Genomic DNA, 26,745 nt, shown 5'->3' on the forward strand with positions numbered 1-26,745 from the left:
AACAGACAAGAGCCTTGATAATGCCGTGCACGACGCTCCAATCGGAAGTCAAGACCAGATGGCCTACTCATGATCACACACCAGACCTCACTGCCTGAGGAAAGGGGAGAGTTTGTTTGTGAAACCACAGAGGGAAGAGGAAGGAGAAATGAAGGAGGCATGAATGTAAGTGAGCCAAGAGAAATTCCTAGAGCTGAATGGAGCTGGAGATCCTGTGAGGGCTGCAGGAAAAACCGAAGAGCCTCCATTCATACCGCCTCACAGTGGGCCCTTTTGTCTCACTCATATGGTTTCTGTTATTGGTATATCATGGAATTATAGAGGGATAATGAGAAGAGAAAAGAGAAAGAGAGAAGGGAGAGGAAGGGAGGGAGGGAGGGAGGAAGGGAGATGTCCTTTCCTGCCAACAAAAAAAGTACTTTCTTCCCACAGGTAAATTCCGTAAGGTCTCTCTCTCTCTTCCCTGTCTCTGTCTCTCTTTCTCCATTAAAAATATTTATATTTATCTGTCTCTGTATGTCTCTGTATGCATGTGCACATATGAGTGTAGGTACCATCAGATCCCCTGGTTATAAGCATTTGTAAGCAGCTGGACCTGGGTGCTGGGAACCACACTCTGGTCCTCTGGAAGAACAACGAGTGCTCTTAATCACTGAGCCATCTCTCCAGCCCCCCAGTTTTAAAATTAGTGTAGAAGATGTTAGATACCTAAGACAGTGTCGAACAGTGTTTTTGTGAGTCCCCCGCCCCAACATCTCCCTGGCTGCTAACTACTGGTGGCAGTTCCCCTCCCCCAAGTCTCTTTCCCTTTTCCATGTCCCATATGCCTTTGCCCCACTCTTCATCTTTTCTCATCACCTATTATTACCCTCTCTTGGTTTCCTTTCTACTTTACCAGGTTTTACCCACACTTACACAGTGTGTATGTATGTGTGTGTGTATGTGTGTGTGTGTGTGTGTGTGTATGTGTGTGTGTGTGTATGCTTAATATTATACTTTCCAAATCCATCCATTTTCCTTCACATTTCCTGATTTCAATTTTCTTTACAGTTAAATAAAATTCTACCTTTATAGGCTAATCTCGCCAGTTTGGTGACTCATTTTATTTTTTCCTTCCTCTGCTTGAAACATATAAATTTACCCCCTGGCTAGTGGCAATATTATAAAACATGCTGAACATCTTGGAACAAACCTTTCTCCTGGACAAAGATCTCTCCTTACGCATTCCAATGTCTGACATCAGAAATGCCACCCCTGTGGAACACTCAATGTGTGCCAACTCTGTAAGAATGGTTCACACGCATGAGCTCCTTGAATTTAACAGTATTTATACATTCAGATGTGTAGCAACCAGGGAGAAGGGCTCCCTAAGTCTACAGCTAAGAAAACATAAACTCAGCAAATTTGAGTAACTTGCTCAAAGTCACGGAAGTAGTTAAGTGCCTGAACTTATACCTGAAAACACATTGAACCACAGAGCAAGGCTGTCTTCAGATTGCCCTAAATTAGATGAGATAAAAAGGAATGGTAAATCAGTTGTAGACGGGAACTAAAATGAGAGATAAAGTATAGCTCAGAAAACAAAACACGTGAATTTATCCACGCCACCAGTGTGTCCACCCCCATTTATACCAAGAAGTCACTGTTGGCTGGAAAGCGATAGCCATCTTGGGTTCCAGCTGGGCTTTTCCTCCTGAGCACAGCCAAGTCCCCTGACCTCCTTAGGTCTTTTTTAAATCTTAGCTATACAATGAGATGGTGTCTCAGGGATGCTGTGGGATAGTCTGTATGTCAAGTGTGTTACTGATTGGTCAATAAATAAATCACTGATTGGCCAGTGGCCAGGCAGGAAGTATAGATGGGACAAGGAGGAGAATAAAGCTGGGAAGTGGAAGGCTGAGTTAGAGAGACACTGCCAGCTGCCGCCATGATGACAAACAGCATGTGAAGATGCCGGTAAGCCACGAGCCATGTGGCAAGGTATAGATTAATAGAAATGGATTAATTTAAGCTGTAAGAACAGTTAGCAAGAAGCCTGCCACGGCCATACAGTTTGTAAGCAATATAAGTCTCTGTGTTTACTTGGTCGGGTCTGAGCACACGGCTGTGGGACTGGCAGGTGAAAGAGATTTGTCCTGACTGTGGGCCAGGCAGGAAAACTCCAGCTACACAGGGCCTTTTCGGTTCCCAAAGATTCCCTGGGGAGTCTCAGCAGAAGCCTGTTTCTGCATGGCCGAAGCACGAAGCACATCACGCATCACCTGAGGAGTGAGATTAGATGAGGAAATGCAAAACCAGGTCAACAGCACCTCTAGGACCACCTGCAGGACCAGTGTCAAGGAGTCTGCATGGCCAAGTGAGTGGATGCATTACGCCCATTGGGCCCGTGTGCTAAGTTCCCATGGGTGGTATCATTACACTAGTTGCATCCTAACAAGCAGCCCCAAACTGTGGCTCAAAGCAACTATTTCATTCACAGTCTCGTGGATCAGGAATTTGGAAAGACTCCTAGAGCCACTTAGAGATACACTGAGGTAAATATCCGTAACACAATCCTGCAGCTAAGGCAGGAAGAAAAGGACAACTGAGTAAGAGAGGGTCCTGGTAACATCACTAGATGTCCAACTGGCCCAAAGTTTGTCTGGTCCAGGACCGACTCAGCCAAAAGGCCGAGATGTGGAACACGGATGACACCAAATGCTGGTGGGGATGTGGAGCAAGTGACATCTCGTTCATTACTGTCAGGAGTGGAAAGTGGCAGAATCATTTTCAGCACAGCTTAGGAGTCTCTTACAGAGCTAGCACAGGCTTTCCATTCAAGCCAGCAACAGCGTCTCTTGATGTTTACCCAAATGAACCATAAACTGAGACCCACACAAAACCCTGCCTTCGGATCCTGGTGGCAGCTTTGTTCAGAATTTGGAAGCAATCAAGCTATCCTCCAACAGCTGAGTGGATCCATGGACTATTATTCAGGTATTAAAAAAAATGGCTGCCTTGTGTGGTGGTGAGCACCTGAGATCCTAGCACTTAGGAGGCTGAAGAGAATCATCACAGCGAGTTCAAGGCAGGCCTTGTTATACAATGAAGAAACAAAAAGGACTGGAATGTAGCCCAATGCTAGAGTGCTTGCCTATTAGGTACAAGGCCCTAGGAAGAAGAGCAGGAGGGAAGGTGGGAGGGAGAGGAAGAGGAGGAGGAGACGGGGAGAAAGAAAGTAGACAAGCAAAGTAAAAGAAGAAGGCTAAGTAAAAGATTCACACGGCACAGTTACCACTATACGACATTCTGGAAAACACTGAGCTACACAAAGAAAACGGAGGTCAGGGAAGGATGTGAGGAACTTGGCAGACTTAGGGCAGTGTGAGTGTTGTACACAGTACTGTCACAGGAGATACATGACATTTACACATTTGCCCAAACCCTCAGAATCACACAACATGGAGCCTTAACCCTGACATGATTATCGACTTCAGTCAGTAATCATATGATCAGTTTAATCATAATAAATGTACCATGCCAATACTAATAATAGGGGAAACTGAAGGAAGGGAGAGAACTGATATGATGAAAAAATGAAAACTTGCTATAGTTTTCAACCAATCTTCTATAAACTTAACACTACTATAAATGATAACATCTATTTAAAAATGATTAATGGGACCCTGATGATAGTATTTCTCACATGCCAGAGTTAGTCTGTCTCCAGGATGATTTGTTAATAAGTCAGGACAATTTCATAACGTTTAACCTTTTAGCTTAAGCAATCTTAAGTTCATTTTTTTTAGAAAGAGAGGAAAAACTTTTAATAGGTATTAAGAGAAAATTCAGTGTGGTGGCTGTCTTAGTTAGGGGTTCTATTGCTGTGAAGAGACACCATGACCACAGCAACTCTTATAAAAGAAAACATTTAATTGGGGGCTGGCTTACAGTTCAGAGGTTTAATCCATATCATCGCGGAAGGAAGCATGGTGGGACACAGGCAGACATGGTGCTGGAGAAGTAGCTGAGAGTTCTAAATCTGGATCCAAGTGCAGCAGGAAGAAAATGACACTGGTCCTGTGTGGTGGTATTGTGTTCCCCAAAATATTGTGCACCCTAATAAATTTATCTGGGGTCAGAGAACAGGCAGCCACTAGATACAAAGGCTAGAAAATGGTGGCACTCACACCTTTAATCCTAGCGTTCCAGAGGTAGAAATCCCTCTGGATCTCTGAGTTCAAGGCCACATTGGAAACAGCCAGGCATGGTGACACACACCTTTAATCCCAAGAAGTGAGCCTTTAATCCCAGGCCTCAGGGAGTGATGGTAGAAGGCAGAAAGATATATAAGGCGTGAGGACCAGAAACTAGAAGCATTTGGCTGGTTAAGCTTTCATGCTTCTAGCAACACAGTTCAGCTGAGAGCCATTCAGATATGAGGACACAGAGGCTTCCAGTCTGAGGAAACAAGACCAGCTGAGGATCCGGCGAGGTGAGGTTAGCTGTGGCTTGTTCTGGTTCTCTGATCTTCCAGTTCACCCCAATACCTGGCTCAGGTTTGTTTTATTAACAAGACCCTCTAAGATTCCTGCTACAGTCCTGGCTTGATCATCTAAAACCTTAAAGCTTGCCCCTAGTGACACACCTACTCCACCAATGCCACACCTAATAGTACCACTCCCTCTGAGCCTATGAGGGCCATTTTCATTCAAACCACGATAGTGCCTGAGAAACGATAGATGAAACTCTTAAGAGCATCGATTAAGTCCTGAGAATAATCAAGCAAGAGATATTAGGGATTCCCAACGAGCAAACAGCACAAGCAAGGAGATCTCCATGGCAGCGGCAGTCTGAAATGTAGTGGGCAATGTGGTGGTTAAAATGAGGTGTTCGCTGAGGGCTTGAGATGATAACAGTGAGATAGGAAAAGAGGGAAGAGAAGACCAGGGCAGCAGCCGAGGCCCTGAGCACATTGCTGGAGTAGCCTGGTTCAGGGAACAAGGCAAATGCAAGATACCAAGAAATGGATATGTCCTGGTGTCATGAACTAACAATAACTGAAAGCTATCATCTCAAAGAGGAGAGAGAGAGAGAGACAGAGAGAGAGAGACAGAGAGAGAGAAGGAGAGAGAGAGAGAGAGAGAGAGAGAGAGAGAGAGAGAGAGAGAGAGAGAGAGAGAGAGAGAGATTGTCTGCCATACCAGGAAGTAAGAAATGAGGCAGGCAGAAGCCCATGCTTTAGGCTGGATAGCATCTATCAGAATAGCCCTCAAGGAAGTCTGAGGAAAAGAAACACCAAGTAGAGATAGCACAGGTCTCAATATCTCCAGGAGGGACCAAGGGAAACTTTTTCCACTTAAAATACAAATTCCAGGTCTGGGATCCCAGAAAAACCAATTTAAATATAATCCCTATGAACCTATCAACCCCTGGTCCCAGAACTGACTTTTATCAATTTTTGATACTGAGAATTACACCTAAAGCGTCCTGTATGTGAGACTAGCACTCCACCACTGAGATACAGCCCCAGAATTTTTTTGTGTGGGGAGATAGGATCTCACTAAGTTGATCAAGAAGTCTGCAATTTGCCTCAGCCTCCTGAGTAGCTGGAATTACTGGCCTTCACCCCATATTTTGTTTAGTTTGGAGGTTGCATTTAACAAGACAGTATTTACCTTTTTTTGTCTTCCCCACATAATTCCTCACCTTTCTAAATAAATATTGCCCAGGAATTAAGTGCTGCAGAACCATCCAGAAGCCATATTGTAACTGTTGCTATAGTGATGCAGAGGCAGTGAACAGAAGCTGAAAATCAGCACAAGACACTGTAATTGTTCTGACATCAGACAGCTTAACAGTGTGTGTTATGGATCCTGTTTGTTGTTAAAACTCTCTCTAAGCAACATAACATGCCTTTCTTTCTCATTAATGACTTTAATTTAATAAGCTGGTGGTAACATTTAGAGAGTTAGTTTGAAGCCTCCCTACACACACACACACACACACACACACACACACACACACACACACACTCCATTTAACATGTCAATCACATGTCATGTAATAGGGATTCCCATGCAATAGAGATTTCTTTTATCTTGACTTTTTTTTCCCTGGGAATTTTATAAATATTTTATCTGTCTATCTGTCTAGCTATTATGCTCACCCAGAGATTCTGGGTTTCATGAGATTAGTCATCATTGTCTAGTTCACTCACTGATGGACCCAAAAACAGTACCTAGAATATGGAGGCTGCTCACTAAATATTTGTTAAATGTTAGATAAGTTGTTTCTCTTCCTTCTTCCTTTTTCTGTTCCGCCCAGGCCTTCAAGTCTATTGGACAATGCTACCCACTTCAGAGTGGGTCTTTCCTTGTAAGTTTCCATGCCAATCATTTCTGGAAATGCCCTCACAGACACACCCAGAGGTGTGCTTTACCCATTCTCTCAATCCGCTCAAGTTAATCTTTAAGGTTAACCCCACAAACTCCAGCCTCCAACCCCAACTTAGTCTACTCCCTTGAAGTTCTGGTCCATAGCTCCCTCTGCCTGTAATTTATCCCTACTCCAATTTATCCTCATAGGCATCTCAAAACCAATACTTCCAAAATTAAATATATCTTCTCTTCCCTAAGTTTAATGTCACTCTCCACATAGGTGCCCAAGCAATGAGTTAGCTGTCATCTGTGACTGGGAACAGAGCCAGGCACAGTGGCACACACCTTTAATCCCAGTAGTACAGGTCTGGGATTAAAGAGTTAACCATAGAGGTCTGGAGGTCTGTACAGACAGACAGGAAGTGATAGAGCTGGATGGAAAGAGAAAAGTGATATAGCTGGGCAGAGTGAAGAAGTAAGAGGGCAGGGACAGAAAGGCATATAGATGTGGGTATACAGGAAGTAGGTCTCTCTGGAGGCTGAGGAGTTGGTGAGGTGAGGTTGGCTGTGGCTTGTCCTATTCCTCTGATCTCTCAGTTTTAACCCCAATATCTGGCTCTGAGTTTTTTATTAATAAGACCATTTAGCAATTCATCTTACATGTGACTTTCCCTCATTTACATCCCACAATTAGCCAGTTACCATGTGAAATCATATCATTCTTGAATCTTTCTTTCCCAAATCTCTGCAATTACCTGCTGACTTATCTGCTCACCTGTAGTGTGGTGGGTCCTATGCAGTTTATTTCCCATGACAAAGCATTATCTATAACATGATTTGTCTTAAATTTTTAGCAGTGATTTTTCCATAATCTTAGACATAAAATCCAAACTCCTCAGTAGGGCATGGAAAGCTCTTATGGTGTGTCTCTGCCTTGTCCCTCCATTCCAAGGTCTCATTTTACAACCATATTTAGCCACAGTTCTTCCTCTTGAGCCCCTACCCACTCCAATACCATGACAATTAATTCCCACTTACCCATCTAGACTCCATTTACATGTCACATCCTCTGATGACATATCTCAGGGTATAGTCCTGCCATAAACTCACTGTCCCATTTTATTTTGCACAACTTCCCAACTAGATTACTGGATTCATGAGAAAGTGGTGATTCTCAGAAAAAATCATAGTGACTGACTCTAAGGTGCTTATAGGTATACATTGAATGAGTAGAAGTCCTTAAGCTGGGAATCAGTACATGGAGGTCAAGGATAGATCTATTGGAGAATGATGGGTATCGGTCATTCTTTTGAACAACCATTATTTGTTCCTTCCTCTTATGTCTAGAGGATTTCTCTTTAAAGTTTCAGGAGGCAACAGAGCCTACTGAGGTCAAGGATGCTGAAGAAATAGCTCAACATCCCATTCTTTCCCATCTCTACATCCTTGGACCTCATAGCTAAGATGCGTGGCCCATCCCCAAGACTGAATGAGAAGCTTGCAGTTTAAGGTAGATAGAACTGGGAACGGCCCACTAAGCATGTTTGTATTCTCATGCTAGCAACCACAGAGATACTTGTCTAAAAGGCCCCAGAGTCCAAGGATTCAGCTGCAGTGTATACACTTGCAGTGTCAATGCAGCTGTCTTCCCGGGCTGGTTCTGCAGCATGGTTTGAGGTGGTGCTCCCAGATATTAGCCCATTTCCTCAGCATCCTGATCATTCTGTCCCTGATACTCAGAATGCCAAAGAACAGCTTTTAACCAAGATATAGCACAAAGCAAACTAGGTAAATTTCCAGGGCCCTCAAAACCTGAATAGTCCCAAGTGGGATCATGTGGCCTGCTTGCTCAAGTGCCATCTGGCCTGGATTTTACCCCTGTCCTTTTTCAAAGCAGGACATAAGAATAGATCCGACTATGCCTTGGGGATCAAGTGTGACTTGCTTAAAATAAGAAAAGGATCCCAAGTGTGTGCCATAGTCAAGACCCACGTGTTATCTGGTACACTCTGAGTTTAGCACCAGATGAGACAAACAGAGGGAGCTTGGGTCCAGCCAGCCTTCTGGAAAGGAGGAATCACTGAGGTGAAATGGCTGGGTTTGTAAGCCATGGAACAATGCCACTAGGAAGAAACAAAAACCCAGACCTTGTTGTCTGCCAGTCTCTTAAAAGCTAGCTTATCAGAAGAGGCTGAACTTGAGTGACACTGAGGGGTAGTGGCTGATGTGAAGGTCATTTCCTGCCCACGTGACCAAATGCACTGTTTCCTCTGACAGCCCCAGCATTTCGCTGTCACCCCCATGCTCTTCTCAAACTACCTGGCATCTGAGCGCCTGGTACCTCATCCCTCGACCTGCTTCGACTCTACTCTGCAGATGACAGTGAGACTGTGAAATCATCTATTTAGTAAAGCCACATACTTCAGCATGCAGTTATTTCCCTGGTCAAGTGAGTGACAGAATGGCTTTATGAAAACTAAGACACAATCAAAGTCCACTTCCTACTCCGTAATATGCTCCAGGGATGGTCAAGTCTGTGGAATAGGAGATACGGGTCTCCCGCTGGCCTAGAATGCTCCTGGCAGGCTTGGCTGGCAGCCCAGCAAGCCCCAGGATCTGCTTGTTTCTGCCTTTCCAGTGCTAGGATCACAAGCACATGGCACCATGCCCAGCTTTCTAATGTGGGTTCTGAGGAATCGAACTCAAATCCTCATGCTCCCAAAGCAAGCGCTTTCCAGACTGAGCTAACTCTCCAGACCTAGTCACTCTTTTTGAGACAGGACATGATTCCAAAGCTGCCTTTGTGACACTGTAAATGTGTCGGGGACGGGATCAAATAGTCATGGACAAGACTCACACCTTACCTCCTTGAATAGTCAAGGCAAGGGACATAGACCACTCCAAAACATAGCTGTGAACTGCCCTGATAAAGAGAAAATGGAGAGAAAAGCTACGGAGGGGCAACACCAGAAGGAAAAGCCACTGGTAGTCTCCCTAAGGCCTTTCTTGTCAAAGTGGAACTTCTCTCCTTCACAGAAGCCTTCTGAATACTTCCTTTCCAGACAAGTACTCACTGTAGACAAAGCCAATTCTCAAGACTTGGGAAATCGGTAGAAACTTCATCAGAATGGAAAGACATGAAAATAGAATTCCCTTGACTACTTTAGAGGAGCACAAACATACCAAACATAAGAACATCTGGGTCTGTGCAAAATGCAAGCCTACAAAAGAGCAGCACGCCGCTCTCACTCATGTGGCCCCACAGAGATTGTGCAATTGCAAGATCTGGAATCCAGCCCTAGGACCCAGACCATCAAGGTCTCTGCAACACTTTGCTGGAGAGAACCCCACTTCGGGCGTCCTCATGGCAGTACCCACTCAACATCCCCTACCCCTGCCAGATCACAATCCTAGTACTTGGGACCCAGAAGTTCTGTGGCCAAACCACCAGAGTTGTGCATTCTTCCTCAGCACTGTGCTCCTGGTAGACCACACACAGCGGTATGTACACTTGTCAGGAAGGGCACCCAAAGAATGGCTCCCTGGAGAGGCATGTGATCGCTGGAGGTAGGACCTGCAGTGGAAGAGTAGCTGAGTGTGTATTAGAGACCCCACAGGGTGATGTGCAACCAGGGATGGCACGGGAAAGTGGCTGACACTCAGCTTTGTCATCATTCCTACCCGAGTTCTGCAAATATTCATTGTAGGCTTGCCTCCAGCATGATCCCTATGTCAGCACATCTGTGAAGGGCCTGGCCCCATGTGCTGCTGGCATCCACTAGATAATGAGAGGGAGGAAGAGGACACTGGCACCAGCTGTCCGCAAGGGCCTTGCATATCTGCTCCCTCCCTTCTGTACTAATGTTCTTGGAGAGAGATGGAATCCAAACACAGAGACCTCACTCCAGCCTTCCCCAAAATAGGATGCTCCAAAACAAGCCCTGAGATGTGATTTTCTAAAGCAATTCCTTCAGCTCTGAAAACTAGGGGATGTTCTTAGGAAACCCTTCAGTGTTTGTATAATTTCTTCCACACAGGGCTACATTGAGGAGTTGACTGAGCACACTCTGACATCGTAGCTGGTCCTTTCCACCCCTTTGGGAGCTGAGCAGCCAAGGCTGGGAAGTGCAATCGATGAGAAATGCCCAGCATTGGACAGAGCTCCAGAGAGCAGGGTAAGGAAGTGAACTTGTATATGAGGTTCTTTGGGAAAGTGTAAGAAATCCTAATGTATCCCCAGTCCTCTAGACCATGACCAGCTGCCTACAGACTTGGTCCTGGGTATCTTATGCCCTGGCCTACGGCTGTTAGAGCTGGAAGGACAAGAGAACAAAGATGAGAAGTTCTTGAGAGAAGGCTGTAAGTCACCCAGACTGAATTCTAAGCCTGCCCTGAACCCCACATCTGCTTCCAAAGACGGTCAAAGTCAAAGGTGGTTCCCAGAGCTGGGGAGTTCCCCAGTTGCTGGGATGCAAGGGGCTTGCAGAAAGATGAAGGCCATCAGGCAGAAGGTTGGCCACAGAGTCTCTCACTCTGGATTCCCAATGTTTTTGAAACTTGTTCCTTCTGTAAGCCTTGCTAGGTGAGGGCAGATTGATATGACTCCCATCCTGCAGCTTTCCCGCCATCCCATTACATGGGCATGGGACTTTTGCAGAGAAACTGACCATAGCTCAGCTCTGAACAGCTGGACATCCATCTTTCCTGTTTTTGTGGCAACCTAAGAAAAAACCCAACAAAGAGTTATGACCTTCTTCCTGTCTCATCCACCTGGCTTCAGAGCCTTATCCGCTGTGCTTACTCAGCTGTTTAAAGGCGGCCCTCAAATTCACTCAGCTGGGAGAAGAAGGAAAGGGGTCCCTGGGAGGATCCAGATTTGTATCCTTTATGTTCAAAAGTTGCTATGGTGATCTTATCCACCAGAAAGTATAAACCAGAGCCCAGAATGCTGATACATACCTATAATTCTACCACGTAGGAGGCTGAGGCAGGAGGATTGTGAGTTTCATGCCAGCATGGGGATAGAACAAGACCCTGTCTAAATAAAAATAAAGCAAAATAACCAAAAACAAATGCAGACTAAAGTGTTAATGCTTCTCAAAGACTTTGAACCAATGGAACCATACCATTTTTTAGTAACTATCGCCTGTGAATAAGAAGGGTTTTGGTATAAGATACGAATAACCAGTACCAATAGAAGGAAATTTATGCTGTGATCTACGTTACCATGTATGATCTGACCAATGTGTTTAGCAATATCTGGCATGTATGTTTATGTACACAGGGGTATGTAGTATATGCATATGTGTATATGTGTACACAGGTGTGCTCACACATGTGGGCATGTAAATGAAGATCAGAGGTTGATGTTGGGCATCTTCCTCAATTGCTCTCTATCTTACCTTCTCAGACAAGGTCTCTCACTGAATATGGAGCTTACCTGCTAGAATGGCTGGCCATCAAGCTCCAGGAATCCACCTATCTCCAGCCCCTTCCCCCAGAGCTGGGACTACAGACACACATTGCCATGCCCAGCTTTCATGTGGATTCTAGGGAGTTGAACTCAGGTCCTCATGGTTGTTGCAACAAGCACTTCATCCACTGAACTGTCCTTCCGGTCTCACTCTGGCATTACGTTCATTATTTTGATTAGCACACAAACAAATGGATTTAATTGTGACAGTTCCATACATATGTTATATGTATTTCCTCTTATTTGCCCTCCCTCATGCACTCCACACACACACCCCTTGCTGGTCCTTTTTCTCCACGTAGCCCCCCTTTCTGTTTTCAGGACATATATATTCCATTACTCTTTTTTTCTCCTCATTTTTTCTCTTTAGATCTCTTTATCCTTTCTCAGAGCCCCCTTTCTACTTCAGTGTTCTATACACACACACACACACACACACACACACACACACACACATATGTATTTCACATATGAGAGAAAACGTAGCCATGCAAACAGAATATTATATACCAAAAAATGTTATGGGTGGGAAACTTTTATAATTTTAAGAGCATAAGTACCCCAGAAGCATAAAGCTAATAATACTGTAAATTATCTAATTCAATAGCTAGGTGTGACATCATAAAGATGGTTAAAAAAAAGTAATGACAGATGCCAATCTATTTACATAGAGACACATCAACATGTGCATACACAAATACATGAGCACACACATGCACATATATGCACAGGCTGAGCTCTCCATGCACACACATGTTGAAGGGAGCCAGCCTCAAAAAGCAGTTGAACCTGTCACAAAACAGAAAGAACCTTGGATGCCATCTTGGGGCCACTGTGAGAAACCACTGTAAACCCCACTCTAACACTGGGCTTTTTAACAACCAAGTAATTGTTGTATAATTTAATTTTTTTATAATTAAATAACAATCATACTTCATCTGAGTTGGAGCATCTGAGACACAAGCGAGTTTTGCCTGACGTCACAACTGTTGTGTGTCTGTAACCAGATGGGTAATTTGTTTTTCTTACAGCAATCCATCATAGCCTGAAAAATTCACCAGCTTCCCCTCCTTTAAAATTACTCAATCAAAGATAATACACAGGCCTGGGGAGCATGAAAAACGTTTCTTAACACAAAGGCTTGGATTTGGTTCCTAGCTACAGATTTCAGATAGATTCTGCTCTCAGAGGCCAGGCATGGATTCAGAGCCAGTGTGGTGACAGTTTAATATATCTGACAATATTCTCACTGCCAAGGGAAGGAAACCGCATACTTCAGAGGAAATCAGCCATCTGAACCAAGTCAGCAAATGTATAGGCTTTGTGCCTTGACCTTCTCTAAGTTGTACTTAACACCAGCTTACCTCTAAGCTAAGCTTAACACGATTCGGTGGTACTAGAGAAATCCTTGAGAAGAAATTCACTCATCACGGTGGCGACAGCTCAGGGTTGGGGTCAGAGAGAAGAGCTATCAGTAACAGAATCAGGAGTGACTGGCAGATCCTCCAAGCAGATGCTCTATGACGACAATGCTACAGCGCCATCCTCAGCTTCAGCCTTCCACATCAATTCCCTCAAGATTGCTGCCTCTAGCAGTTACCCTATAAGCTCATTTTTCATCTGCTCCTCCCCAGTGGACACTTGTTCACACGGTTGCAATTGCCCAGCACCTTGTCTACAACAGGAGGCACACATTTTTTAAGATGGGAAGAAAAAACATTGAGGATACTGAATGATTTTAAAAGATTCAGAATTGTAGAACCAAATGGGACATTACTACCTTGGAAACTTCCTGTCTATTGCCCCTTCTACCAAGAATTTTCAAAAGAGTAATACTAGGCTCTGAATGTTTAAGAAATGGTCTTAAGAACCATTTAGCAATTTGAGACTGGAGTTCAGGTTTTCTGGATCCAAAATCCAAGAGTCTTTTCCCTTTATCAAGTGCTTTATAGTAGTAGTCTTGGGTGTCAACTTAGCCAGGCTATACTACCAAGGTATTTGATCAAACAGTAACCTAGGATTGTTAGGAAGGTAATTTGTAGGGGAGGGTAACATCTACCATCAGTTGACTGGAAGAAAGATTGCAATCAATAAAGTCAGTGGATGTCATCCAATCAATTAAAGGTCTTCAGAGCAATCAGTGCAGGTCTGAAAAAAGAAGAAAGCACTCTGTATCCAGACAGCAGGGGCTGGGCAGTTTCTAGGGAACAGAACCCCACTGTAGATTTTTGACTTTGTCAATCCAAATGAATATATGAGTCAAGCTTTTAAAACACCTCTACCTCCTTCTCTTGTGATACACACACACACACACACACACACACACACACACACACACACACACACCTACCCCGCATATATTCTACTGGTTCTGTTTCTTGGGAGACTCCTGAGTTACAAATGATAAACTAGACCAGGTGTTGGTGGTGCACACCTTTAATCCCAGCACTCAGGAGGCAGAGGCAGGTGAATCTCTGTGAGTTCGAGGCCAGCCTGGTCTACAGAGTGAGTTCCAGGACAGGCTCCAAAAGCTACACAGAGAAACTCTGTCTGGAAAAAAACAAAACAAATGATAAACTATTAAAGAAGCCAATGAGACTATGTGATCATTCAAGAGAACTTGCAGTGTATTCTTGTAAGTATTTGTTGGATAAAATAATGATTGGGTGAAAATTGTTTTCTGTTTGAGTCCTACCCAAGTAATTAGTTGGGGAAACTCAGCAATTAGTTGGATAGAGATGGCTCCTAGGAGCATATCAGTGTCAGTGCTAATAAAACGCTGGTGAGAAATGCCCAGAGACTTGTCAGTCATGTGTTCCTGAGAATAAGCTGGGAGTTCAAAGCTCCCTTAGTGGGTCATTCCACAGAGAGTCTTTAGAACTTGCCAAAGGGGATTTACCTGGGACCTATGGAGGTACATGTATAAGCAGGTCAATCCAGACATGCAACAGTGAAGAACAAAAGGACTTGCTAGGATTTGACTGTTGCCACCAAAATCCATATTAAATTGAAGTATTAAGAGACAAGGTCAGGACCCAGGGAAATGGCTCAATAGACAAAGTTCTGGCTTCGTAAGCATGAGGACTAGAGTTTGCATCTCCAGCACCCAGGAGCAATGGGGATCCTTGGAGCAAAGTGGCTAGCTCTAGACTAGCTGAATCAGTGATCTGGATTCATGTGAGAAACCCTGCATCAACATATAAGGTGGAAAGTGATTGACAAGGATACCTGATATCACACACAAGTGAACATACATACACACATGCATTCATACCACACATGCACAACAGAAAGAGAAATAGAACCAGGTAAGATCTTTTTGAAGTGATTAAGTCATCTGTGGGTGAGTATATTCATGGGTTATTTTCAGAGAGGGGCTGTTATAAAAGCCAATTGGGCACACATGTGTGCTCTGCTCACCATGTGATGCACAACAGCACCTCAGAAGCAAAAGTCCCCACCAGCAAACATGGTGTCACCTATGCATTCCTCTGACCATTGACTTTCCAGTCTCCAGAACTGTAAGAAACAGATGTACTTGAAAATAAATTACTCAGCGTACACGGTCATGTGTGGTGACTGAATGTAGATTAAGGCAGAAAGTCTTTTTAGAGTGGAGAATTAGTTGTAGCAACTGGCTTCTGAATATTTCAAGAAAACATGGATTTTGATACTAACCAAAATAAGAAGTAGGAAAAAGAAAGAGACAAGAATAATAAATATGAGGTTGTGATAAGACACTGGCATATAATCAAACTTAAGTTCATGGAAAGTTTACTGGGTGGGAAGAAAAAACAAGTGCCTATAACCATATAAACGCCTTTTACCCCAAGCTGTAGAGACAAGTACTCAATGCCACTTGATTACAGTGTTATTGAGGCTGTTGTTTGTCTGGCTGCTGTCTTAACAACAGCAACTAAAGGCAAAGGCAGTGCTTTGTTCTTCATAGCCTGCTAGTGCCAACCAGAAAGTGCTGCCCCCCTCAGTCTGCGGACCTGGGAACAAACACAGGCTTTTAAAACTTCAAAGTTAGACTTGACACCGATTACTGAAAGCACGGAAGAAATAGCATGTTGATTGTTTTATTTGAAATTATTTGTTTTTTGCTTAATCAAACTACTTTTTCCTTATTACAGGCATCCTTTGATATCCACAGAGAATGAATTCTATGACCTATAGACACCATAATCCAAACATGCTTACGTGCTTTATATAATGTACATAATATTTGCACAAAAATCTACCCAATTGGCCCATAAAGATGATTTCAAATCATCTTTGGTTACTTATTATTGAACACACTGTAACTGTTATGTAAGTCCATTGTGGAGGCATATACCTGTAATCTCAGCACTTTGGAGGTTAAGACAGGAGGATAACAAGTTTGAAGCCAGCCTGGATTACATAGCCAGACTCTGTCTCAAAAAAAAGAGAGATGAAATTGGGGGAGAGGAGATAAAAATAGCAGAAGAGGAGAATGAAAACAGGGAAAGAAAGCAGGGAAAGAGAAAAAATAAGCAAAGAGATAAAGAAAAAGAAAGAAAGCAAGAGAAAAATAATGGAAAGAAAAGGAAAGGGAAATAAACATATATATATACATATATATATGTATATATAAAGTCTGGTTGATACACACACACACACACACACACACACACATATATATATATTTTTTTTTATATATATATAATATTTTACTCTTTAGGGGATACTGACAAGAACAAACCTTTATACGTTTTCAGGGCAGATGCAAATATTCTGGCCCTCACTACACACTTAATGATCCTTGGTGGGCTGAATAATAGTTCAGAACTTGTGAGTTCTGAATATCTCCTTCCAGTACACCCTATCTTAGCCATGATACAGAAGTCCTTGACTAGGCCTTCAACTTTAGAAGGTAGCCCATGTAAGTACAAGATTATATATTTCATACTTCAATAATATTGGCTATAAAGTATTTTATGGACATTAAGTTCTCTGCAAATCAAAAAAAAAATCAAAATGTCAAAAGTCCAGAATTATGAGAGAAAATGGTAAAAGCACTCCTGCCATTGTCCTCATGTCCTTCAAACAGCTCGGTGCCTGGCTAGTGTGATCAGCATTGGTGTGTGCTTCTTGACTTGCTGTTAAAATCATGAGGAGAACACAGCCCTTGTTGTCCTCTGTTTCTGTTGCAAATATCACTCGGTATTATTAATGTTGTGTATTTCTCCTAGAATGCTTGAAATCCTGTGCAAATAGTTGCTCTTTTGGACACAGTATTAGGATCATAAAAGCTACTATACTCATAGAAAAACGAAAGCATAGAGAGTTTAGTTTGTTTCAGGCAACAAATTTCAATGAAGCAGACAGGAAGTTAACTAGGGAGTTGAAAGGCACAATTTCCTCTGGCTGAGTTCATTTGAAAATGAAATTTTCTTCATCTTTTGTCTTAAGTCTGGTTGATACACGATTTATTCTTCCAAAGAAAAATGATCTTAAGTTCTACCCCTTCTATATTGTCTTAAATTATTTTCATGAATTCCTAGAAAAACGGGTAGCTCACAAAGATACTGGCAATACTAAACAAAGGCTAAATGGTAAGAATATACGACGTTCTATCATAAGCCTGTCCTTTGATTTTGGGTTTATTGGCTGATTGGTCTTTTCATATATTCAAAAAGATTATTAAAGGGCTAGAGAGATGGCTCAGTAGTTAAGAGCATTAACTATTCTTTCAAAGTTAATTGATTCACAGCACCAACATGGCAGCTAACAACTGTCTGTAACTCCAGTTCCAGGGGAATCAAACTCCCTCTTCTGCCTCTGAGGGAAATGTATATGCATGGTGTATAGACATACATGCAGGTAAAAGATTCATACTCACACATATAAAATAAAGATAAATTTGAAAAATATATATTATTAAGGGTATTGGAGGTGTCACTCAGTGGTAGATAGAGTATTTGTCTAGCATGTTTAAGGCATGAGTTTGATCCCCAGAACCATAAGATTGGAGTTCACATACCCAGAACCCATGAAAATGTTGGGTGAGCATGACAGCTCAGTTATAACACTCATGAAATAGAGTCTGGAGACCCACAAAACAAATTGTCTAGTTGGACTAGCCTGTACAGGTGAGCTTGGGGTTTAACTAAGAGACCCTGTCTCAAGGCATAAAGTGAGAAACAATCAAGAAAGATTACTGATGTCAACCAAATGCTTATGCATACATATGTGATGACACATATGAGTGCACATATATATATATGCATATCACATGTGTATACACATGAAACATAAGTAAAGAATATTCATAAAGATATGCATTGTTTTATGTCAAAAATAGAATCTTCTTGTTTGTTATTTGCAAACAAGTTTGTGCTAGTTGAAATGAGAATTGTCCCCATAGGTTCATGTATTTGAATGCTTGGTCCACAGTTGGTGGAACTGCTTGAGAAGGATTAGAAGGTGTGGCCTTGTTGGAGGAGGTGTGTCACTGGGGTTTGGCTTTGAGGTTTCAAAAGCCCACATCATTTCTAGTTAGCTCGCTCTCTCGTGCGCTCTCGCTCTCTCGCTCTCTCTCTCTCTCTCTCTCTCTCTCTCTCTCTCTCTCTCTCTCTCCCTCCCTCCTTCTCTCCCTCTCTCTGCCTTGTGGTTGTGGATCAGATGTAAGCTCTCAGCTACTGCTCCATCACCGTTCCTGCTTGACGCCTTGCTCCCCACAATGGTCAGGGACTCACTCTCTGAAACTGTAAGCAAGCTCCCAATTAAATGCTTTCCTTCATAAACTGCCGTGGTTATAGTGTCTCTTCACAGAAACAGAGAAGTAACTAAGAGTGCATTAATCTCAAGTAACAAAAACTAAAGGAGACCCAGATTCTTAACATTTTTAGAGGATTTTATGTGTTTCCCATGTATCCATGTATTTGTGTATGTATACAAGTATATGTATGTGTTCATCCTTAGGAACACAGCCTACCTCTTTTGAGTCAGGATCTCTCACTGAACCTGGAGCTCACCAAGTAGTCTAGACTGGCTGGCCAGCAAGCCATAGGAATTCTCCTGTCTCCACCTCCCAAGCCTGATTTCAATTGCATGATTTCAAGTGCATGACCACACTCTGCATTTTTAAGTGGGTCCTAGGGATTGAACTCAGGTCCTCAAGCTTGGAAGGTGATCGCTTTACCAAATGGCCTATGTCCTTAGCCCAAGATTTGACATTTTAAGTTACATGGTCTGATTTTTCCCAGGCAGGCAGCATCTTGAGGAGGAATTTCTCCTTATAACAGACCATCACATCACACCTGTGCCTTAGGTTCCTTCTGAGCTGTCATTTTCCATTTAACTAAGCACGGTAGACACACACTGCCTTTCCAGAATGAGACTATCCCCACCTCCTCTCTCAAGCTCAATGGCTCCAGCGGAGGCTTCACCTTCCTCTGATTGCCTCCATTTTCCAACCTTTCACTTCCCCCAGTGCGGAATTACAAAACCAAGTGTGTCAGGCGCACGTTGGAAAAAGTGTTAAGTCAATGAGTTGTATTTTCTTTGGAAAGGAAGAACACAGTGGAAAATGAACGAGAGTTCAGATCAGGTTAACGGAGTCCTTAGCTGGAAAAAATCCTCTCCAGTTTCCCATAATTGATACAGCACATTCATTCGGCTAGCCCCTGGGGTTCCTGGAACATAAGACATGTTCAAGTTTCCAGCAGATTCAGCAAGTGGAATGGTGGAATGAAAAGTTTCAGCTAAAGCATAACTCCGGGTTATAGACTCTAGAAGACAGAAATTCCAACTAAACACATGCAGATAATCTTGGGGAGATGGGTCTTGTCAATTAGAATCTTCTTGGTAGCTCTTTGGTGAGATGGTCAAGAGTGTTGCCTATTTAAAAAAAAAAAAAGTACAGTGCTGCCTTTTATTCATTCTGTAAATTTGGAGTTGGGGATGTCAAGGTTGTGTCTCAGTTGGTAGTGTGCTTGCCCAGCATACATGGAGGCCTGTGTTCAATCCCTGTGCCTCATAAAACTGGTATGGCAGCACAGATCTGGAATCTCAGTTCTCTACAGGTAGAGGCAGGAGAATCAGGAGTTCAAGGTCATTCTTGGCTATGTAATGAGTTCAGGACCAGCATGAGGAAAAAAATTAAGGAAGAGTACAAATTAGTCACAAAAGGATCATTAGATTCTCCCTGTATAACTGGAAATAGGTACTGCTCAAACATGGGCTGACCTCTTCCTCTGTACCCCTCTCCTCTGACATGCCAATCTGTGCGTAAATGGGTGTCATTTTTAACTGAATTTCAAAGCAGTGGTAGCCCCACTTGAAAGCAGCACTTTCAATTTTTACTAAATTACACACTTGTCTGTTATTTCTTAGTTTGGAATCTCTCCTCCCTTCTGCTCTAACATGTCTGAGAGTTCTACATATTTGCTGTCCTCTGGAGTCTTTTCTGGAAGCTTTCCAAGAACCAAAGCTGTACAACGTAAATTTCATGGTTTTATGAGGACCGTTCATTTTACTTCAGCCTCAGAGGAGCCAAGAAGCTGTTTCTCTTGTTTTCCAGTTGGAATGTAACTGAATATCTGACTAGGAAAACTCCTGACTGAGTGTACAGGCATGTCATACACAATCCTGCGCTATGCCTGACATCTTTTGAAAGTAGAAACCTGGCATAAAAAATTACCAAGTGCTTAAATGAAATGGGATGAGATTTGTTCTACATCATTCAAGCATCCTCTTTGTTTGAGGAAGTAAAGATGGCTGTTTTGCTCAGGAGCATAAAATGGAACTAGACCACTTACAATGATTGCGTGAGTCTGTAATTTGCTTTTGATTTAAAAAAAATTATGTCAAGAGGATTAATACCTAGAATATATAAATAATCATAAAAATTAAGCCCTCAAATCTAAATCATCCAATCATTAAATTGGCTAGTGAGCTGAAGAGACAGTTTTCAAAAGAAGAAATATAAGTGAAAAATACGTGCTTGGAAAAGTGTTCAACATCCTTAACCACCACAGAAAGGCACATTAAAATCACTGTGAGCTCCCCTCTCACCCCAGTCAGAATGGCTGTCACCAGGAAAACAAGTGACAATGCTGGCCAGGATGTGGAAGAAAGAGGAAGCCTTCTATGCTGTTGGTGGGAATGTTAGCTTATGCACTATTAAATCACTGTGCAGGTTCCTCAGAAAACTATAAACAAGACTACCGTACAATCCAGCTATACTACCCCTGCATATAAAGTCTGAACAACACTAAGTCAACACAGCACACAGACATCTGCATACCCATGTTTATTGCTGCACAGCATATATACAATAGCTAATAAAAGGAACCAGCTGAAGTGTCCATCAACGAGGGAGTGGATAGGAAAGCATGGTGTACATGAACACAATGGAATTTTATCAGTCGTGAAGAAGAACAAAGTCATGACACGTATGGCAGAGTGGACGGAACTGGAGGTCATTGTATTAAGCAAAGTAAGTAAGTCCACAAAGACAAGTATCGTATGTTTTCTTTCATGTGCAGACTTTAGATTTAAGTTTGTGTGTACGTGTGGGTGTGGGTGTGGGTGTGGGTGTGCATGGGTGTGATATGAAAGTGGAAAGGGGAGTGTGAGAGGAGAGGATGAGATCTTAGAGGAAGGAGGAGAGAAGAAAAGAAGAAGGAAGGACCACTGCACTCATGAACTCACAGCACCTGTGGTTGCCTGCCCAAGACTCACACAAGATCAAGCCAGGCACCATTCTAGTACGGAGTAGGAAGGAGTTTGTAAGCCTCACCCCTAACTGAGGAGCTATGGACAAGTCATAGTTTGTGAAGAAAGGTGAGTCAGGTTTCTAACAGTGTGGCTCCTGGGAGGCCCACCATGCCCCATCCCCTCACCTAGAAGTACATGAACAACATAAACTAAAAAAAAAAAAAAGAGTACATGAAGTTGGGAGGAAATGGTTGGAGTCGGGGGAAGATTTGAGTATGAATATAATCAAAGTATATTATATGAAATTCTAAAAGAATTAATAAAATATTTAAGTAAAAGAAGAAGGAAGGGGGAGGGAAGAAACAAAAATAGAGCAGTGAAATACATGTAACAGGAGAGCAGAAGAAGCCATGATTCGGGAGAAGAAAGGGACCAGGAACAGTAACAGAAGAGAGCTTGGCGAGAAGTGTGAATAAGAAGAAAGCATCATGACATCTATGTGTACCCAGAATGCCACACAAAGCCTGTGACTCAGTATGCAAACTCAAAGCTTCTTAAAGGTCATGTCAAATCTTCTGTTCAGCGGGAAATGTCTCCGATAGGGCATTTGTTTTTACAGCTAGCTTGAAGTTCTGTTGTATTCGAACTTCAGGCCCATTAGAAAAGGATGGCGCTCTCATTCTAAAAAGGATCAGAGGAAATTAATCTGTATCAAAAAAAAATGAGTATGTAGCCTTACAGAGTTTCTCCCAATGATGCTGCCTTTGTTAGGTTGTGTTACTGGGATAAAAGACTCTAACTAAAAGCAACTGAGGGAGAAAGTGTGTGTTTCAACTTACACTTCCATGTAACAGTCCATCCCGGAGAGAAGTCAGGGCAAGAACTCAAGGCAGGAACTGAAGTAGATACCATGGAAAAACCCTACTTCCTGGCTTTCTTCCTGGCTCACATCCAGCTGCCTTTCTTACACAGCCCAGGCCCACCTGCTCAGGGACTGCACTGCCCAAAGTGGGCTGAGCCCTCCTACTTCAATTAGCAAAAAGAAAATACCCTACAGACATGCCCACATGCCAATCTGATCTTTGCTTGTAAGTTTGTATGTTGCTGCACATGTGGATGCATGTGTGCATGCAGATGTATATGTGTATGTGAGAACATATGTGGAAGACAGAGGTATAACGCCAAGGCATCTACTCTTCTTTTTGAGAGAGGGTCTCTAACTAACTTAGAACTTGATTATTATACTAGCTGGCTGACCAATAAGCCCCAGGGACCCACCTGTCTCTCCCTCCCCATCACTGGGATTCTAGGTGTGCACCACCATGCCTGGCTTCTTTATGTGGGTCCTGGGGATTAAACTCAGCTCCTCATACTTACGCAGCCAACACTTTACCAAGGGATCTCCTCAGTCCCTACTTGTAATTTCATAATAGAGAGGACATATGGCTTGGTCTCTCCAACTATAACAGTTAATTCTCAAAGTCTATGACATTCTAATTTATATACTTGGCTCTTAAAAACCTGTACCAAGACTGTTTTTGATAAAGATGATAAAGGAAGATAGCTGTCTCAAAGACAGCAAAGCCAAGGTCTATACTCTGAAAAACAGTGAGGTTGCAGGATGGCTTGGTTGCTGTGTTGCGTCTGACTGCAAACCAGCTTGTTCCAAAATGCAATTGTCATTCTAAGGTGGACCCTGTTGCCCTTCATTTTCTCATAATTGACTTTTTCTAGTTACAATACACCCAGGCATGATTTCCCTCACCACAATTACTCTCTCTTCCTGTGTCAGGCTGGTACCCCCACGTAGAGCAAGAACTAGATAAAAAGATGGCTATAAAAAGACTTTCCCCAACCTGGAAAGTATTCTAAAGCCCTTAGTCCACACCCAGCCCTTACTTCTCTTACTCTATCTATAGTACTGAGATGCAGCCGAATAAAGCACCACCTAGGAAGGGTGCAGCGTAGAGAGAAAGCCTTCTCTCAATCTCCTACCAGCTGCACACACCCCCACCTTCTCAAGGCCTGTCCTTCCATCCTGCCCCCTGAGCTGGAAGGCATCAGAGCTTGAGCGTTCTCACAGTCTGCTGATACTGCCCGCTTCTGCATCCTGTCTCTCCCACTGAAATGCAAACAACTTAAGGGGCTATGCATTCACCATGGCCCCCGGGGCCAGTGCTGTCTTCACACAGGACCACCACAGCAACTTCCAGCTAAAGCAATAAACAGAAGCATTTCTGTACTCTGTGATCTGCGTGAGTCTATCAGTTAGGAGATACTTCTCCTGTAAGACAGACCACTACCAGGAGAAAAATTGTGATTCAAAGGTACCCCAAACTATAAGACATATTCCAAGTCTAAGCTTTTCCCTTGATTCAAAGCATAAAACAGGAAAAAAAGGAGCACACACACGCACACACACACACACACACACACACACACACACACACAATGTTGAAATCAAGCTTGGGGCTGCATGCCTTTAATTCCAGCACTTGAGAGGCAGAGAGTTCGAAGCCATTCTGGCCTACCTATCGAGTTCTAGGCCAGCTGCGGCTACATAGCGAGACTCCATCAAACACCACCAACAACAGAGGTGAGAAAGAAGAAAAGAAGGTAAAGATAACTTTTTAAATTAAAAGCAAAGATTTCTGTCTGTGTGCTCATGTGTGTGTGTGATGCAGGGGATGAATGCAGGTTGTTAGCCCTGCGCAACCAGGGCCTTTACTGCCCAGCCACCTTTCCGGCCTGACGTCACTTCTCAGGATAGACACATACGCCTGTCTTTACCCCAAACAAAACCCTTCATTTCTACTTAGTTTCTTATTTCACGATTCCCAGCGTTTCCTCTCACACTAGATGCCGATCCAGATTTAAATGACCCTCCTTCCCCTCTGGTCACACACTGCCTGCAGGGGGGGGGGGTGTTTGTCCCCATTTCATATTGTTATATGCGAAGCTATCAAAGCAGCGTCCACGATGAGGAGAATCGGTTCACCTGAAGGGGAAATATGTCTGCCACCAGGCACGACTGTAATAAAGCTAGCCCATTCATCATCCACCTCGGGGAATCGAGTCACTGAAGATTCGCCAGGTGACAAAGAGGCCGCTGGCACTTCCAATCAGAAGTTCCCCACAGCCATCAGCAAAGCTTTGTCACTGACAGAAAACGAAAAATGTCCCTTTCCACAGTGTTACACACCTGACACCATGGCAGAAAATGTTACGCAAATAAATTTTTAAATCTAATCATTATAATCAGACACATGTATGCATTTATAAGTACATATTACAGTGCTAGGGATTGAACCGAAGGCCATAGCCCAGCTGATACATTTATATAACTGTATATTTCCATAAATACACACCATCTACACGCAGGTGGACTTCAAATTTAACTGGAAAGGAAGTGGGCTCATATAGGACTATTTGGATCTAAGTCCTCAAGCACTGCATAATTAGTAATGGAAGCACATGCTATTTCAAGGGTGGACTTTGGAGTCAGAGAGAAGGAGACTCTACTCCTGAGCCTGCCACTTCCTCCCTCTGTGGCCTTGGCCAAGTGCCAATGTCTTCCTCTGAAAAATGAGCCCCATGAGACTGTGACACCTCACGAAGGGTTAGATGAGAGCCTCTGTGTAATGTGTTGAGAAGAAAGACCGGCAGAGACCGGCAGACTATAGAAGTCTGTACCAGGAAGCTCTCAGCATTGGAACCACATATAGAGTTGGGTTTTGTTTTGTTTTGTTTACTCTTTGGGGGCCTGCCATCCAGCTCCCAAATAAATACATAGCGACTTATTCTTACTTATAAACACCCGGCCATAGCTTGGCTTATTTCTAGCCAGCTTTTCTATCTTAACTTAACCTGTTTCTCTTCTATGTTTTGCCTCTGGGCTTTCTACATTTCTTTATTCTAGATGTCTTTCTTCCCTTCTGACTCCATTGCTGGTTGTGTAGCTGGGTGGTTGGCCCCTGGGTCCTCCTCTCCTTCCCCTGTTCTCACTCCTAGCCCTCCTCCTTTTTTCCTCCTATTTATTCTCTCTACCCACCAGTCCCACCTATTTCTCTCTCCTGCCTAGCTATTAGCTGTTCAGCTATTTATTAGACCAATAAGGTGTTTTAGACGGCAAAGTAATACAGTTTTACAGAGTTAAACAAATGCAACATAAAAGAATGCAATATATCTTTGCATCATTAAACAAATATTCCATAATTCAGCATAAATGTGAATATAACACACATCTTAAAATAATATTCCACAACAGATGCCCAATTGCCTTGTCCATGGAATGCCCTCTTATCACATACTCTGGCCCTCAATTTCATGGTGTTTTCCTTTCATCACTTTCCCATCCCATGATCAACCTCTGCATCCTCTTCTGCCTATAGTGTCCCCTACTGATTCTTTATGACTATTCCCAGGACTGCGTTATTGTAATGGTTTCTTAACTTTAGCCTTCTCAACTCTAGTCCACCCCAGGATGAAATCCTGTACATGACACAGCTCTTCACAAAATTCCCAAAGCTTCCACTGCTCCTCACTTCTCTGACTGTAGCATCCCAGTGACCTCTCTTTGGGCCTTGTGGGCTTTTCCAGGCATTTCTCCAACTTGTAGCCTCATTTTGAATCACTCTGATATACCTTACTCCTATGTTGCTTTCAATTCCTATAAGTGGATAATCTTGGTCACATGACTCCTTTATCACAATGTGCTTCCCTTACTGCTGCCTTTGAAATTTCTAAGGGAGCATGAAATTTACAGGCAACATGGCTCAGTGAGAAAAGGCACTTGCCACCAACCCTGATGACCTGAGTTTGATCCCTGGACCCCCATGAAAAAGTAGAGAACTGACTCCCACTGTGTTTCGTTGGCTCTTGTGAAATGTTTGTCAATCCCCTGTGGCACAGAAACCACTCAAACAGAAAATCAGACCAACCCTTGTCCTTGACACTAACTCAACAGAATGCATGCTTCCAGTTCAGCAAGGCAGTGCAACTTTCATCCCTTCAACATGTAGCTAATGTGAACTTGGTCATGATGTGTACTCAGATCTACTACAAATATCTTAATCTATACATGGGTATGCACAGAAAACTCAACAAGTATGTTGGGTTTTGTTGAGTTTTTTAGGGGATTGATTTAATGGTGCTAGCAAAAAAAAATTATTGCTGTAAGACAGGGTTTGGTGAAATCTGCCCAATTTCAGAATAGAAGAGTTCAAA

General features: G+C 43.0%; 1 protein-coding gene across 1 annotated transcript in view; it reads right to left on the minus strand.

Moving 5' to 3' along the window:
• Fam107b (family with sequence similarity 107 member B) overlaps window positions 1-26,745 on the minus strand; it is a 220,630-nt gene that overhangs the window by 193,036 nt on the left and 849 nt on the right. The window lies entirely within an intron of this gene.

This window comes from Peromyscus eremicus, chromosome 5 (genome assembly GCF_949786415.1).
Source record: "Peromyscus eremicus chromosome 5, PerEre_H2_v1, whole genome shotgun sequence".
Lineage (NCBI taxonomy): Eukaryota > Metazoa > Chordata > Mammalia > Rodentia > Cricetidae > Peromyscus > Peromyscus eremicus.